The sequence below is a fragment of the Neltuma alba genome, unplaced genomic scaffold (genome assembly GCF_004799145.2).
Source record: "Neltuma alba isolate B1F8T4 unplaced genomic scaffold, ASM479914v2 tig00012505_pilon, whole genome shotgun sequence".
NCBI lineage: Eukaryota > Viridiplantae > Streptophyta > Magnoliopsida > Fabales > Fabaceae > Neltuma > Neltuma alba.
This window is the reverse complement of record NW_021636973.1, coordinates 1,229,553-1,247,003: the sequence shown is the minus strand read 5'-3', so window position 1 is coordinate 1,247,003 and position 17,451 is coordinate 1,229,553. Positions and strand designations below refer to the sequence as shown.

Here is a 17,451-nt window from a genome sequence, read left to right as displayed (position 1 = left end):
ATATATATATATATGCATATAATTACTTTCATTAATTTTTTATTTAATTATTATGTTAACAGTTACATCGTTAATCTAATTAGCTAGACCACGAAAAGTAAGACTCGTTAGCATTTCCCTATTACTATCTGATTCAGCTTTTAAAATATTAGTCTTCACATGAATGCATAATTTAACTCGAGACTTCATTATGAATCAAGATTTGACACAAAAGTTAACCTCCATATAGAATTCTTCCCTGCAATGAATGACCCTTGAACCTTCACATTTACATACAACTTTCTACCGTTCTAAACATAAATTATACAATCTCCAATAACTAAGTGACAAATTTAGCAAGTATACTATGCAAATTTTTGAAGAAACAGAAACAAAACAAACGAGGCTCAATATTAAAAAGCAGTTGGTTCGGAATTTGGCCACTCCTATTGCAATAAAGCAGTTATATATTGCAACACTTTATTGGTTAAGAATAAGAATTTACATTGAGACATCTTAGTAAATGTTTCAGCTCTAGCCAGTCCAGCTGCTTGCATCTTTGTAGAGAATATTCCTTGTAATTTACTATAACAGGATTGTTCCACATGATTTAAATAATGTGAAAACCAGAACCCAAGGAAAAAAGACAAAAAATAAAAAGGAAAAAAAAATCATGGGTTACTTTGCCGTCCAATTAGGACATCGACTCATAAATAAGAGAAGATTCCCGAACAGAACATATTCAAATTCTGTCTCATTGAGGGTTTTATTTTTTTTATTTTTAATATTTAAGAGTTAAACTGCATATTTGTCTTGAAAGTTTTTACCCGAAAGTTTGTTTGTTTTTGATTCAAACTTATTCTAAAAATTTAAAATCGTAACAATTTTTTTATTTGCATTAAAAAACTGAGAATGACTATTAAAATAGTGACATTGACCATTAACATTTTTAACAATAGGAGGCAAAATTAATATAATTTTAAACTTTTAGAACAACATTGAACTTAAAAAAACTTTCAGTTGCCAAGTGCTCTTAAGTAAAACTTCTAGGAGTAAATTTACACATTAACACAATATTTAATTGGGTTAAATATTGTGTTAATGTGTAAATTTACTCATGAAATATTCTTCCATGTGAAACTAATACTGTAAACTTTTCTTAAATGTAAAATTACATATAAATATCTCAAAATAATGCCAAAATGCAATGACCGTTAAATCCTTAATTGGTTGGCAAACATATTAATCAAGAAATTGATACAAAATATATACGATGTTTTGTTGAAAAAAAATACTGTGGGTGTTAAGTTAACCAATGCACCATGCCCTTGCAGCTATAAATTCTGACTTTGCGTGATGCCCTACAAGGGTTAGGACCATTATGCACTTATCCTCTTGCATTCTATATCTTCAGCTAGTAAAACTATCTTATGTTCATGTACTAATAATGTGGAAATGATCCCATGGCAGCTTCAATATATGAGCCCAGAGGTTTGGATTATGTACTTGTTTGGAATGATAATAAGATTTCTTAAAATCAACTTTTTAATTGTTATTTACTAAATACGAAATAAATAGGTGATATTAATTTTGTCTTGATTTACATGAATGTATTTGTAAATACTTGATATAAACAGATCCAAACAAACCCAACTGTTCCCGGTTTCCACTATGTGATTTTCCTTACTTTCACGGAAAAAACAACCAAAGGTTTATTAGGAAATACCTCAATTTATTTATATTATTATTATTATTTCAAAGCTGATATGCGTAATCTAAACTTTTTAGCAAATCAAAGGCTTGATGCATAATTAAACTTGTCCCTGATTTAGACCAATACCGCGGACTCCCTCCCAAAACAAGGAGTTCCTCTTGGTTTTTCACAGTAGCTGCTCCCTGGTTTGTGCTTTGCCTTTTCTGCAGCCGTTGTTTTCTTCTACGGAATCTCAATTCTTGGGACTTGCCCATTTGGAAACAGAGACAGAAATGATAGTACTTTCAAAATCATCATTATTACTTTGTTCACAGATCCATATATATGTGTGTACACATACACAGACAGAAAAAAGTTAGCTCCAGCTTCTTATATTAGCTCGATTCCCTTCGTAGATTATAAATGAGATCTTATAATTAGAATTGAGGAAGTAATATTTATTATATCAAATTTTCTAATCACATACAGTCACGTATCCTTTTTTGTTTCATTTGGATTTATAATTAAATACTATTAAATACTAATATTTTAAAAATTAGACGTATGGTCATTCATGATTGAAAAATTTAACATAATAAATATAAGCAATTTAATGTAAGAATTGTTGATATACTCCCCGGTCCTTAATATAGGACCTAATTATTGAGTTGATTTTGATCTTAAATATAAAACATATTTATCATATTTATCAGTTTTTTCTAAATTACTCTTATACATACTCCATCAACTATAATTAAATAGAAATGGAGAAAGGATATTAACAAAGATGTTTACGGTGTTTTAGGAAAAAACATGTCATATTTTTTATAATTAACTAACTTACTTAACTTTCTTAATCTAATTAAATTAGTTAAATAGGTCTTATATTAAGAATTGAAGAAGTATATATATAGTTATATATACTACTCCCTCTTCCCTCTTGTCTTTTTAAATAAGTTTTAAACAACTGAATTACCTAAATAAAAAGAGTTAGTTAAAATTGATTAAAGATAATAAATATGTAAAAATATGTAATATATTTTCTCAACAAAACCTTTATTTATAAAAAGTGTAAGTTGGAGGGAGGATTTTTTTAATCTATAAGCAGAGTTGGTGTGTTGTGTATATATATGTGTGTGTGAGAAAAAATTATAAAAATATACCATCTATTAGTTATGAATAATACACTTAATTTTACCCTTGCTTCAAATATTTGTTGAAAACATGGTCAAAAAAACATTTGTTGAAAAGACGTCGTTGGCTTCTTGACCTGAGTTAGTATCTGACGGCTGACTTTTTGATATAGATGGTTTGACTAAAAATTTTAATGTTAAAATTTATGTAAATAATGTAAAAAAAAAAAAGGTGTGATTTTATATAATTTATTTAGCTAGGCATTACTAAATCAATAATTATCTCGGTCTGCTATAAAATATTAACAAATTTCAATTCAAAATTACAATGTTGGCATCAAAAAGTCGTAAATTTTGAAATTAATTAATTTTTTAAATAGTTAATGTGGATATATAAATTGTGAATTTACATTTAAATTTATAAGATATTTAATATAACGTAGTATAAAATAAAGTAGTATCATCACCATCATATTATTTCCCAATATTGTGATGGACCACTCTAATATTATTTTTCTAATACATTTGGTATTATTTAATATTATTTTTTAATTTTATTTAATATTCTAATTTTATTTATTGGTTGTGATACTAGATGTATTATAAATAAAATTTAAAAGTATTAGAAGCACAAAAAAATATTTAGATAAATGAATATACTCCTTTTGGTTCTATTTATAAGTTTTAAATTTAGAAAAGAATGTGTTCTATTTTATAAATTTCAATTTAGGTTTGTCTTAATATTTAATATATATTTTTTTTCAGTATTGTCCTTAACTATTTTTTTCTTATCATAGTTTTCTATGCATTCTCTTTTATCATTTTTCTCATTTATTATAAAAATATATTTAAAAATAAAAATATATTTAAAAATTATTTATTTTTAATTAATCTATTCATGAATTAATTATTTAAAACTTATAATAATCAAAGTAAAAAGGGCTAAGGTGCGCCCAACACCCTGAACTATTTACCCAGGTGCGTCCAGTGGCCTAAAGTAATTTTGGGTGCATCCAGTATCCTAAAATAATTAAAATGGTGCGTCCATATCCCAAGCCAACAGAAATATTATGTTTAACTGTTACTTTCCTGACTCAGCTTAAACTTGACCCCAGATATTCTAAATGGTAGACATATGGACAGTTGATATGTATTATTCTTACTCAAAATTGAATTTATTTCCTTCCTCTTCTTCTAAATAAATTGACTTTTGAGTAAGAATAATACACATCGGTGCCCATGTGTCTACCATGTAGAATATCTGGAGTCAACTTCAAATTGAGTCAGGAAAGTAACAGTTAAACATAACATTTCAGTTAGTCTGGGATATGAACGCACCATTTTAATTAGTTTAGGATACTGGATGCATCCAAAATTACTTTAGGTCACTGAACGCACTTGGATAAATAGTTCGGAATGATGGGCGCACCTTAACCCAAAGTAAAATGTAAATATAACATTAGGGCGCGTCGTGTGTGCATGGCCCACACATAATTTTAAATCATATCGTCCCATCGAGGTACGAAAGTAACAGGAACTGAAGAAAGCTAGCCGGATCGTTGACCCGCCGGTAGTAATAGACCTCTCTTAGCACCACCTTCCCCGCCTCCGGATTGTCTGTGTCCGTGACTCCGACCCGTGGAATATTCCACGCGCGGCTTTCGTTCCAGAGATTGGAGCCATGGTTGTGGGCCCCACTGTGACGCTATCACGCTCTCTCTCTGCAGGCAGCAATAGCGGCACCTCATGTGCACATTATATATATATATATATATATGCACATTCACGATCCATGACATTGATTATTCTATATCAACTCTGAACTACACACTTTGCTCTGGACACTATTCTCTTCTTTCTCATTCGTTCATCGCACACTTTGTCCCTTTGTCCATACGCGATTTCAATCGCTGATCTTTGGCTTTCCGGCTTTCTCTGCTCTGTCGGTGATTAGTGCTGTGTCTTTGTTCCTTCTCCGACGATTTTGACCTCCTCCGTGTTGGTGTTGATCATCGAAAATGCATTCTAGTCCTTTGCTTCTTGAGGAACCTATTAGGATGTCATCCGTCCTCGAGCCATCCAAGCCTGTGAGCAAGAATTTTTCTCCTCTTTTTCAATCAGTCTAGTTGCTTTTTCAATTTTGCTGTCTTATTTTTGTGGAAAAAGTAGTTTCCACTGTACTGATCCTCCCTGCGAAGTCTTAAGCGATGTGGATCCTCAGGAGTGATCATGATTTGGTAAACAGTTTTGTTACTAGCAGTGATCACACTGTTGCGATGAGGGTGTAGCCTCGGATACTAGATTGCTTTTTGTATCTGAGAAATTTAGATGGCAAAGACTGTAGAGGATTAGTGTTCTCTGTCCTGTTTGTATTCTAGTTGATTGGGATTGAGTTACAATGTGATCGCAAATGTTCTAGTTACACATTCCAGGTTGGAAATGCTCATTCATTTTCCCCCACGTTGCTTTTGGTGCAGCAAAAGAATTAGTATTTGGGTACATTGGATATTGGACAGAGAGTTTCAGGCTATAGAAAAACTATTTGTTATATATGCTAACTTCCTAGTGGATATTGGCACTTGTTAATCGAAAATTTCAGTTTTTGCTAATTTTGATTTTGATCAAACTGCTTCGAACTGCAGAGTTTCTTTCCAGCTATGACAAAAATTGTTGGAACTCTTGGTCAGAAGTCACGATCAGTTGATACAATTGCCCGCTGCCTTGATGCTGGAATGTCTGGTATTCTCCCATTGGAAACTTTGATTGTCGATCATCTTGATTTGAAAAATAGATAGTAGCTGTTTCTTGTCCCTCTGATGACACTATCTCTTCTCTTTTAGCCAACGACAATGAGTTTGGGAATTTTTAGTATTGCTGTATTTTCATAAAGCAGCTCAGTCAGTTAGAATTAATTGAAGAGAAAATATTCCAGGAAGCGATTGTCTTCTGAAGTGTCTTACGCTTTTTAAATGGAATTTCAAATCATGACTTAACCGTTTGTATATTGCTGCCATTCTTTTGATTGTTCATAGTGGCGTTATATTGTCTACAGTCAGTGTCTCAGTCATCTTTTTATCATCTTATTCTTGTTTCTTACGTATGCTAGTGGCAAGGTTTGATTTCTCCTGGGGTGATCGGGAGTACCACCAAGAGACATTGGAAAATTTAAAGGCTGCTATCAAGAGTACCAAGAAACTCTGTGCGGTAAAATGCGATAATTTGTGAACAGAAAAAACATGCCATAATTTGCATGTTTATTATGTTGCTTTTGGCTGCTAGTATCTGTCAAAATGCATAAACTTGCATTCATTCATATGAGATATTTTTTATTTTATCTGTAGTTTATAATCTCTTTCAAGTATCTTCCTTAATGTTTATTTTATTAAAAAATATTGTCAGAGGCCAATATCTTTGAATAGTCATAATATTAAATATTGAAAGCATAAAGGGCTTCCAGCAAACCGCGATATTGAAGATTTTGGATTTTCCTACACGTGATGGACTTCATTTTACCCTCTTTTATCTTAAATAAGTATTAATCTTATTTCTTGTTTAAATGCTAATTGTCTTTTAATGTACTATACTACTATTTGCTATTGGACACGGATGCTCGGTCTGAACTTTTATCCTTTCCTGCTTCAATCTGCATTTTTTCCTATCTATACTCGCAAATGAATTTTAATAGTTCTAAATGTTTTCATAAATGAGAATAATATTGTGATAGATGAGACTGCTTATTCTTATACTAATTGCAAATCCAACATTATTTATCCTTAATCACGCTACTGTAATAAACAGAAATCGTTTCATTTCTTAAGCCTTTGGTGCTGGCTTTCTATGATCCTTATCTTATCCTTTATATCAAAAGCTGTCAAAACCGAACTTCTCTTAGAAACACCCTAGGGCATGTAAAAGCAAAATATGAAAACTACGATTTTATGTAGGGCCCATAATATCTTAAAAATAAAGTATATTCACAAAGCTGGAAGTAGTGGTGGCATGAAGTTAATAAACAAGGCATTGTATTTTAACAAGGCACACACTTGCACGGTAAGTTTTACTCTTAGCTGTGGTTTGAAGCTTATTTGAAGCACTTTTAGTGTGAAAAAGTTTAAGGTCTGTTGTAAGTAAAATTGCATGACGGTAATATTTTGTGCTTAAATGTATAATTTGATAACCACATTTTTTCTCAGTCTAGTCGTGTATTAATCTATCCTTTTATCTTACTTTTGTCAGTTGTCCCAGCTCTATTGCTTCGCATAGATCCAATGATTTTAAAGGAAAGGAATGATGGCATAAATGTCATTTTAAAAATGCCAAATATCTATGCCCTTTCCTCAAATTTTCCTAATGTAATTGAACATTAGTAAAGTGACTGGCTTATTCCATCATATCGAGTATGAGAAAGGAAGTTAAGATACGCAGCACCTCTGACTCCTTATAAATGTAAACTTAATCACACATGATATATTGAACAAATCAGTGATCATTATGGTATCTCAGCATCTACTATTAGACGCACATTCCATAAATGCAAATACCTTCTGACAGTTATACAAATTTTGGTTCAACTACAGGTTATGCTTGATACTGTGGGTCCAGAACTGCTAGTGAATAAAACTGAACGCCCTGTTTCCCTTCAAGCAGAGACTTTGGTTGTGTTAACCCGGATCAAAACAAAGAAGCGACATCAAATCTCTTACCAGTTAATTTCAATGGGCTATCAAAGGTCAACATAGCTTTTACATGCAAATCATATTCATTTTTTGTAAAAATTTCTGATGATTTATTTGTTGATATCTGCCTACTTTTAATCATGGTCACCTCATGGTAATTGTCTTCTGAAATAGTTCTAATTTGCTTGATTTTCATGGTGACTTTTCGTTACTTACTGATTATGCTGACTATTTTTTCCCTTTTGTTGATTGGCTTGCTTACACCATCTTAAGAACTATTAAGAATTTAGGAATCCGCACATTAATAATAGAGTTATCCTAACAAGAGGTGTTAAGAAAATAGAACTGCGTTGTAGGTTGAGGAGGTAATTACTTTCAGTTCATCAGTTTAAACCAGCTAGGTACATGTTGGCAGCCAAAAATATAAGTCAAGGGAATTTTTATTGCCTTATTTTCTTGTATTTATACCTCTTGTTCTTCATAACTCTCTAAAGTCATCATCAGAGCTTGTATTACAATTTTATTAGATTTAGATTTATATTTATAATTTTATTTCATTTGATAGTATGGTCAAGGAGTCTTTGAGCTTTGTCCAAACTAAATCCTGACCAGGATGATCATAAGGGCGCATTCCCTCACATTCATGTAGTACATTTTGGCCCTGTTTGGTACTTGGGTCTCAATTTTGATGGTTGGGAGTGGGAATGGGATTGGGTGTGAAAGTGGGAGTGGGAGTGGGAGTGGGATTGAGCTTTAAAATTATGTTTGGTTTGGAGTAATATTTGGAGGGAATGACTACATTAATTTTATTTTTAAATTAAGTATAAATTGTAAAATTACTATAACAGCCTTGTTATTAAGAAAGCCCTTGTTATTTGGATGGAAGAGAAGGAACTTTGGTCTAAAAAAATCCCCCTATAGTATTCTCTAATCTCACCTATATGGGTTTGCCCAATCCCAAATAACAAGCAATTCCTCCTACCAAACACTATTTTGGTAGACTTTTCCGATCCCAATAGCAATTCCTACCTCTGCTTCATACCAAACAAGCCCTTAGGGTTGTATTCCTGTTGGTCCAATTTTATTTGTGTTATTTGCATTGTAGTTAGAATCCCACGATTCGCGATTCGAATCGTGTGATTCGAGACAAAATAGACAATAAAAGATACAAATCTCTCACTGTATCTTTTTGTGGCCTAAATCGTGCGATTCACACTAGAATTGTGTGATTCACACTAAAATCATGCGATTCAAGCAATGTTGAGTTGTGCTGGATTTGACCCAACACGTTAAAAAACCTTTTCGATGTTTATTTTTTCTGATTTTTTTTTTGGTTATTTATAGGAGGCAATCTGTCCTATAAATACTTCCTAATGCACTTATCACTTTCAGCTTATCAAATATCAATCAAAACCCTAACTTTTTATTCCCTAATTGATTTTGGGGACTATTTGTCATTGAAATTTGATATATATTGGCTTTTTTTTCTTTAAATTTTTTGTGAGGTGTATAGAACCTAATATCTACAAACTTTTGATGTTCTCTTCTATAAAATTACCTATATGTCATCTTTAATAATTGTTCATGAATCCTACGATTCATAATAAGTTTCAATTCAAGATTCGAAAAATAAGCTTTCTGATTCACAATTTGTATCCCAATTTGATAACCTTGGTTATTTGTGTTTTGTCCTTAAATTCTATACATCATGGTTTTCTCATAACTGAGGTGTCCATACTCCTGCAGGCAGTGAAACCGGGTGACACTATTTTTATTGGTCAGTACCTCTTTACAGGAAGTGAAACAACATCTGTATGGCTTGAGGTAACGCAATGTTTGATGCCTGGAATTTTTCATGCTTTGTGCAGATATTTGTGCTAATCATATTTCACTCATTGTTTTGAGTACTGTTCTGGCTACTTAACTATACGAGTTATGAAAGCCTGAAGAAAGGATGTGATTATATATAGCCCATATCAATGTCTGAATATTTGATGTGGGCATATATTTCATGTGTGTGATCTGTAACCACTCATTAAATTCACCGACGCCAAAAATATTAAGGGGGGAAAAAATGCAATCATGGTCTTTACATATTTTCCTCTGATATTTAAATTCAAAGACCTTATAGACTTTCAATGATTCAATGACACCAAATTGGTTTTTGCATCCTTGAAATCTACCGTTCTAACAGTTTGACCCAATGAATTGTGCATGTGCGTGTGCAATCCACTAATGTACAATACATTCAATACAGCATATCAATGAAGATGGTAGTTTATAAAAATTGATGAAGAAAATAGGACAAATTATATTACTGATGGCAAATTTCATTAATGCCTGTGATGGAAGTGAGATTTTTCTTCTTCCTCTGTGTGTATTCAGAATTTTAAGTTTTATTTGATTATTACTAGTATTGAGGTCTCGGGGCATCAGTGGGATAAAAAAATATTTTTAGAGTTTTATGATCTTATGTGATGATAGTTTTTTATCGCTTCATGGTGGCTTTTCTTTTTTATCCTTTTATTTTATTTTATCTTGTTTGTATCTGAATGGTTTCTTATCTTTAACGGATGTAGTTATTAGTATTTTAGTTCTGGTTGGATCAATGTTTCTCTAGGATTGCATGTAGAACATATTTAATTCTTTGGATTATGGTTTTGCTTGAAATATCATTGGTAGATTTGGCAATTAAGCCTTGCCTTTTGTTTCACGTTTTTCTATACTATGTTCATTCTTTCTCATTCTTATTTCTCCTGATTTCTTTTCCCTCTTTATCTGTAAATTTGATTTGAAAGTAAGTCTTTTATGCTGTGTGAGCTAATTGAGTTATGACTCACCTGTTTATGTGAAGTTAGACCTTCCATGTCAGCAATATTCGAAAAAGAGACAACTTTGCTGATTCTCAATGTCAGAGTTCTTCTGTATTTTTGTGGTCACAGTTTTGCATTTACAATGTAGGTCACTGAGGTGCATGGTGATGATGTCACTTGTCTCATAAAAAATTCCGCTACACTGGCTGGGACGTTGTATACTTTACATGTCTCTCAGATTCGTATTGACCTTCCTACACTTACTGATAAGGACAAGGAGGTAAATACATGGTTACGCATCAGAACCTTGTTATTGAACGGGGTTGTGTTTGTTTTCTACTTTTACTTCTTGAGAAAGAATGGTCAAATTTTTTATGATTTCTTTCTTATGGTGGGAATTTGGGTTGAGATTGGATCAAAATTGGTTGTGGAACTAATAGGTCTGTTCTTTTAGATTGATTAATAGAAAAAAAAAAAAGGAACTTTCAATAAAAAATGTTTTGCAATTGTAAAGCTTTAATGTATGTGTATAGACTAAAGATGAGTATATTCTCGCTTGCCGAAATTACAAGATTACGGTTGATTCATCCTACCCCTGTTAGTTTCATGCATGTAAAGTACCTGTTTGTTACTTTCTTGTAGCTCACCGAATCTAATTATTATTTTGGACATATAATTCATCAACTCAGGTTATAAGCACATGGGGTCTTCAGAACAACATAGACTTCCTTTCACTGTCATACACTCGGCATGCTGAAGATATTCGTCATGTAAGAGCTATTCCAGATAGCTTTTCTCCATTTTCCTGACATATGATATTGAATGATTTCCTCCCAGCACTCGTGCTTACAGTTTTAATTTTGAGTTTGTGATCTTCCTTAGCTGGAAAACAACTTTGACTACGTAAATTGTTTTTCAACTTATTTTTTAATCAAGGTATTGGATATATCTGTATTTTCAATTTTGCAGGCCCGTGAATTTCTCTCCAAACTTGGTGACCTGAAACAGGCACAAATTTTTGCAAAGATCGAGAATATTGAGGTGAATTCCAAAATCCATGCAAGTTGCAACTATACACTCTGGTTACAAAAATAAGCAGAGAATTTCCTACATGGCTCACTTTTTGATGAGGCTATCATCTTATTGTGATAGGCTAGTTGTAGGGAATGATGATGAGAATATGAGAGACAATGCAAGTAAATTGTTTGAGCTTGCCTACTATGCTTGATTGTGATTTTTAATTGCATATTCCCCTGGTAAATTGCCACAGGGATTGATGCATTTTGATGAGATATTGAGAGAAGCAGATGGTATCATTGTCTCTCGTGGAAATTTGGGGGTAGATCTCCCACCTGAGAAGGTCAGCCTATGCTTTTGAACACAAAATGCTAATTTATGCATGACTTGCTTCTTTGGAGATTTTACATGCTAGTTATGAACTGTTATGTCATATTGATAGATTTTCTTCTTCGGTCTAACATTATATTATTAACTATACGCTCGCATATGTCTCCTACAATTTTTCAGGTGTTTTTATTCCAAAAAGCTGCTATCTATAAGTGCAACGTGGCTGGAAAGCCTGCTGTTGTTACACGTGTTGTGGATACTATGACTGACAATTTAAGACCTACTCGTGCTGAAGCAACTGATGTTGCCAATGCAGTCCTGGATGGTGAATTTTACTATTATGACTTCAAATGTGCTTTCGTTTTTCTTTGTTTTATTTGTTTGTTATATTTTAGTGAATCCTGCTTGATATGTGTGTGTGTGTGTGTGTGATGCAAGCTGCTCTGAATACGGACCATAAAACAGTAGAGGAAGCGCAAGAGCAATGAAACTGAATAACACGGGGGTTTTGATATTGGATAATCAAAACTGGATCGGCATTACGAGGAACACAGCACTGGTTCTGAGCTCTCTCAAAATACGAATAAAATCTCTGAAAATAAGACAGCAAGCCACAGCAAGGTCTCTTGCTGATATTTGAGGCCCTAATGACTAGTAAAAGTACCCAAAAGTGATGCTCAGAGTCCCCAATAATAGCTATAGAAACTCTATGGTCAGCCTACTTTCCTTTCTCCAAAATTGTAGGGTTCTCCAAGTCAATGCTCTAAAGGCGTTCTTCCTTTTTCATGTATCCCCTTAGGTTTCCTTTTGTATGTTTGACCGGCACAAACTACTCTAATTTGGTGAAACTCTTTGATGTATTCTGATTTTGGGCATTGTACATGTGCATGTTTCTATTGAGGCTTGTCAAGTCAAGATCTGTGTTGTTACGTGATGCACCTTTCTTGTATAACTTTGTTATCCATTTCTTGATGGGTCAGGAAGTGATGCAATTCTTCTTGGGGCTGAGACACTGCGAGGATTGTACCCTGTAGAGACAATTTCTACTGTTGGAAAAATCTGTGCAGAGGTAGGTTTATACTCTAGTTGTGACTGACATTCCTGCCTCAAGTCTCTCACATTCATATTTTTGGTGAGTTCTTCAGAGGAGAAGTCTTCGCTTCATGGATAATTTATAACGTTTAAGTATGTCTTTTATTGGATGGGTTGCTACTTATTCTAGGAGCGCATTATTTATAAATTACGGCTTCTTCGTTGTTCTGATGCATTTTAACATCTTTTATAAAGTCCAGTCTTCATTGATTTTCAAATATGCTGTGTCTCTGGCTTATGTACATTAAGACGCTGAACGTAGCCTGGCCTTTTGTTCACGGTCCTTTTGCTGATGGATGTATTTTATTAATGTATGGTATCTCTGAAAGTGTCGAGACACTAGCTTTCTTCTCTCTACAACCTTCACCTTCTCATAAGATGAAAAACGTTAACTGAAATTAGTCAACTGTTATGTGTAGGCGGAGAAAGTTTTTAATCAGGATTTGTATTTCAAGAAGACTGTCAAATATGTGGGGGAGCCAATGAGTCATTTGGAATCAATAACTTCCTCTGCGGTACATTTCTCTGATGACTGTATTCTTGATTTCCTGGTTTTTAGTTCTTTTTTCCTTACTATCATCATGCTAGTTTCTTTCCCAAAGAGATTTGAGTGTACCAAGTTTTGGGAAGTTCTTCATATGTGCTGTAACATGCAGGTTCGCGCGGCCATAAAGGTCAAGGCCTCTGTTATTATTTGTTTCACTTCATCTGGAAGAGCAGCAAGGTTTCTTTTTAACATCTTTCCATCTCCATTTCCCTTTTTGTTCATAAATTTACCATTTTTGTGGTTACCAATGCAAATTCATGTGCATCTGCTCAAAGTACTGATTTCTTCTGTTGGTATCTTTTGTTCAGTTCATGTTGATATCAACAGCCATGTGCTTACATTATTCTTTTTTGTTCTGTAGGTTGATTGCGAAGTACAGACCAACCATGCCTGTAATATCTGTTGTCATTCCTCAACTGAAAACAAATCAACTCCGATGGACTTTCACTGGTGCATTTGAGGTATATCATTAACATTACTTATGCATTTGTTGTTTCATTAAAATTTAATTTTGTGGTAGATTGGGGCTAGTGATTTGTTGCAAGAAATTTAATCCTGATGATGGCCACCAATTTATGTCAGCTTGATTAAGTGTCGTGTGTCAAGTCAGTCTTGTCAGGTGCCTGCATGATTATATTTATCTGTGATGTTGTTGCTATCAGAAGTTGGAGATACTTGCTTGCCTAATAGTACAGCCAGTCTGAAGTTACTTCTAGTGAACTTGAAGAACTTTTATTACTCCTTTAGTCCTAAATATAAGGCCCATTTTGTAGTATAAACACTACAAAATGAGTTTTATATTTAGGACGAGAGGAGTATTATTATTTTGGCTTCTACTATAATTAAGTTCAAAATACTATAAAATGGGTCTTATATTTAAGACCAAAGGAGTATTATTATTTCGGCTTCTACCATAATTAAGTTCAAGATAATCAGTCTATAAACATTTTAATCACAAGTTGTCGTCTTTCTTGGCAATTGGCAAGCATATTTGAATTTCTGGTACTGAAATCAAGCTCTCGTGCATTTTTAACTTCCATTGAAAAATTGTTATGATATGTTCAGGGAGGAAATCACACCAACTTACTTGATTTGGAGAAGGATTTTACCGACCTCCCTAGAATTTTAGAAACATACACATGCTCAGCTGACTAGGAGAGGTCTGTGTAAAATTTTCATATACCAAGGGAAGTCTGTATGTGTTTTGAAAACAAAGATGAAATTTCTGTAATATCCATAAAAACAAAGGACCCAAAATAGGGGGAAGGAGAAATCCAAAATGAGTGTCTCTAACTTGAAATGCTTTTGAATTTGGCTAAACTTCTCAGTGTTTATAATTAAAAAGACGTTGTGAGGCCCTGGAGTTGACTTTTAGTTGTTTTGATTTCTTAGTCATCTAGCGAGAAATGACTGAAGTTAAATATTGATAAAACAAAAATATTTGGGCGTTAGCATTCATTGCTGTGTCAAGAAATATTTGCTTTGCAGTCTTACTTGATAATGAAGATGAAGAAAAATTGGTTCTCTTTTTTTGTATATACGTGTGTGTGTGTCTTGTTCATGTTATCCATCAGCATGTTTTTATTTCTAATCCTTTTATTTATTGTCCAATGGCAGGCAAGGCAATCACTTATTGTTAGAGGTCTTTTCCCAATGCTGGCGGATCCACGTCATCCAGTAAGACCTATTAAATATTACTTGGTTTACCTTTGGTCTGTTTGAGTAACATGACAGTGTTCAAAGTGGGAAATAGTATTTCATGTTAGGTTTGATGCTTGCTTCTCTGAAGGTCATCATTTTAATTTACATGTCTGAAGTGCACCTTGGATCACACTTGTCCACAATATGGATTGTTTTAGTATTTTATTTAGGGGCATTGATCAGTTTACGAAAAGTCACTCGACAAGCAGTTAAACATTTCTTTTTTGGTTTGAGGGGACGGGGGGCTAACAGCTATCTGCTATCTGGTATTATCGACTAAGTCAAATTTGTTGGGCCCCTAATGATAGGTAGCTCTGTCATTATGCCTTTCATAATGGATAAGCGATGAACCTAAAACCTTATTTACGTAGGTAGCAAGTCCTTTCCACTTCATCTAGCTACCATCTGTAGAGGTTAACAAAAGTGGTTGATGGCCTAGACTTATAGCCATTTGGTTGGTGAACTGTTTCAAAACATGAAACCATTTTTTTCCCTGCATAATCTGCTAGTTATAATTTTCCTTTAGTTGATAGACGCAAAGTTATGGGGTCTCCACAGTCATGGGTGCTTTCGGCTAAATTCAAGTTGGCAATCAAAACTAACAATGTTGCAGAATGAATGCGTGCGGATCTTAAGTCATAACTGATCTGCTTATATTCCATTGTCCTGGGATGTCTCTTTGCTTCTCTAATCTGCTTGCCAATGCAAATCTTTTTGACCAAATACAAAACGAAATAGGTTTCATCCACTGCCCACATCTATCTATTCCAATGGAAAGTAATTTTCATTTGATGGCTTAAGTCAGGACTTGATATAATGTGGTTTGCTAAGGTGACATGTTGGTGCTTATCTTCCAAATTCACTGTTCTCTTCCATTGTGGTCCCTTCCTGTTCTCTTGAGCCTTCCTTCTTAATCGGTAATTCTACCATCATTATGAACTAGATGCAGCGCTGAAATTAACCAATTTGATCATTTTTTTAACTCGTATTTGAGGATGGCTTGATGTGGAACTAAAATAAGGATATTGAGATCAGCAATAGGTGCATTTAATAACCTCCTTTAAGAAGTTCAGTGGTAAAAGCCTAATTCCACGAGGATAGTTATGGGAGTGCCAGCTTCTAGTCCGCATTTGAAGTGCATGTCTGAATGTGGGCCCAATGGTTCAGGAGGGGAGAATTGTATGACTGGTTTTGGCAGGGGATGAGAGACGCGTGGCAGTTAATGCAAGGGGTTTGGGGAACCAGACATGTTAACAGGGTTACAGGTAATAAGCAGAGCTGCAGGAATGGAAGTAGGGCAGGAAATATTTGGATAGATTTTTAGTTGACACTAACTTCTCCATTTGTTTGAAGGTTGCTTTCTAGTTTTGTGTTCATCCTCTGGTTTAGCTGAATAGTTCTCTAACATTAGATTTTCTGATTTTCACCATTAATCTCAATCCACAGTTCTTGATTCACATATCTTATACTCTGTTTTCTTGCGTTTCTATTCTCTCACTTGGGTATTTATCAGATAATCAACCTAAATATTGTAGCTTAAGTTCCAAATAATCATAGTTCAGGTCAAGAGTCCTCTATTGGGATAATGTATCCTGAGATCCAAAAAATGATATTGAAATTTCCAATATACCGATAAAGCCTTAATCGTCCATTAGAAAGACTAAACCCAAATTACACATGCCCCCTAAATTTCAGATAGATGTTAACTTTTTGCCTTGTCTCGCTGGTGCGGGCACTGTTTCACATATTTGTATTTACCATAATGTAAGATATATAAAACAGGAGCTCAGTATGACACCTGCGTTATAGACAATGTGGCTCCTCAAATGATGCATGAACAATTCAGAATTCGTCATGTTGTATCTGTGCTAATCTTGTTTCATGTGTCTGTTTCGATATCTATGCTTCCTGGATCATCATCATCATCATCATTTCATACTGCATCGTTACCTATGCAAAAATTGAAAATAGATGTAATACCCTTGCCTTGTCTTGTTGGTGCAGGCTGAGTCTACTAGTGCAACAAATGAATCAATTTTGAAGGTTGCATTAGATCATGGCAAGGCCTTTGGCATCATTAAGCCCCATGACCGAGTTGTTGTTTGCCAGAAAGTAGGTGACTCTTCAGTTGTGAAGATTATTGAGCTTGAAGATTAGAACTTTTACGTCGTACTGAAGGTTCGATTATAAAATTCCTTACATAGCTTTTTGGGCTTTAGAATTTTCTCATGCACCGGTAACATTGAAGGACCACGTTTCATAATAAGGAAAAGGTACACATCGAAGTTTTGTATCATAACGTTGGTCATACCATTTTGCTGAAATGAGTAATGTAATTCCACTGCTGTTTGCTGAATCAGTTGTTTGTAATTAAGCTTGTATTACCCCCGACGGGCTTCCAATATTGCAAACTGGAGTATACCACCTGAGACATCTCTTGTTATGCTCCTTTTTTTTTTTTGTGATAAAA

At 33.9% G+C, this 17,451-nt stretch overlaps 1 pseudogene; it reads left to right on the top strand.

Annotated features, from left to right (window-relative positions):
• The first annotated feature begins 4,576 nt into the window (after nt 1–4,576).
• Nucleotides 4,577–17,410, top strand: LOC114727702 (pyruvate kinase 1, cytosolic-like; annotated as a pseudogene).
• The last annotated feature ends 41 nt before the right edge of the window (nt 17,411–17,451 follow it).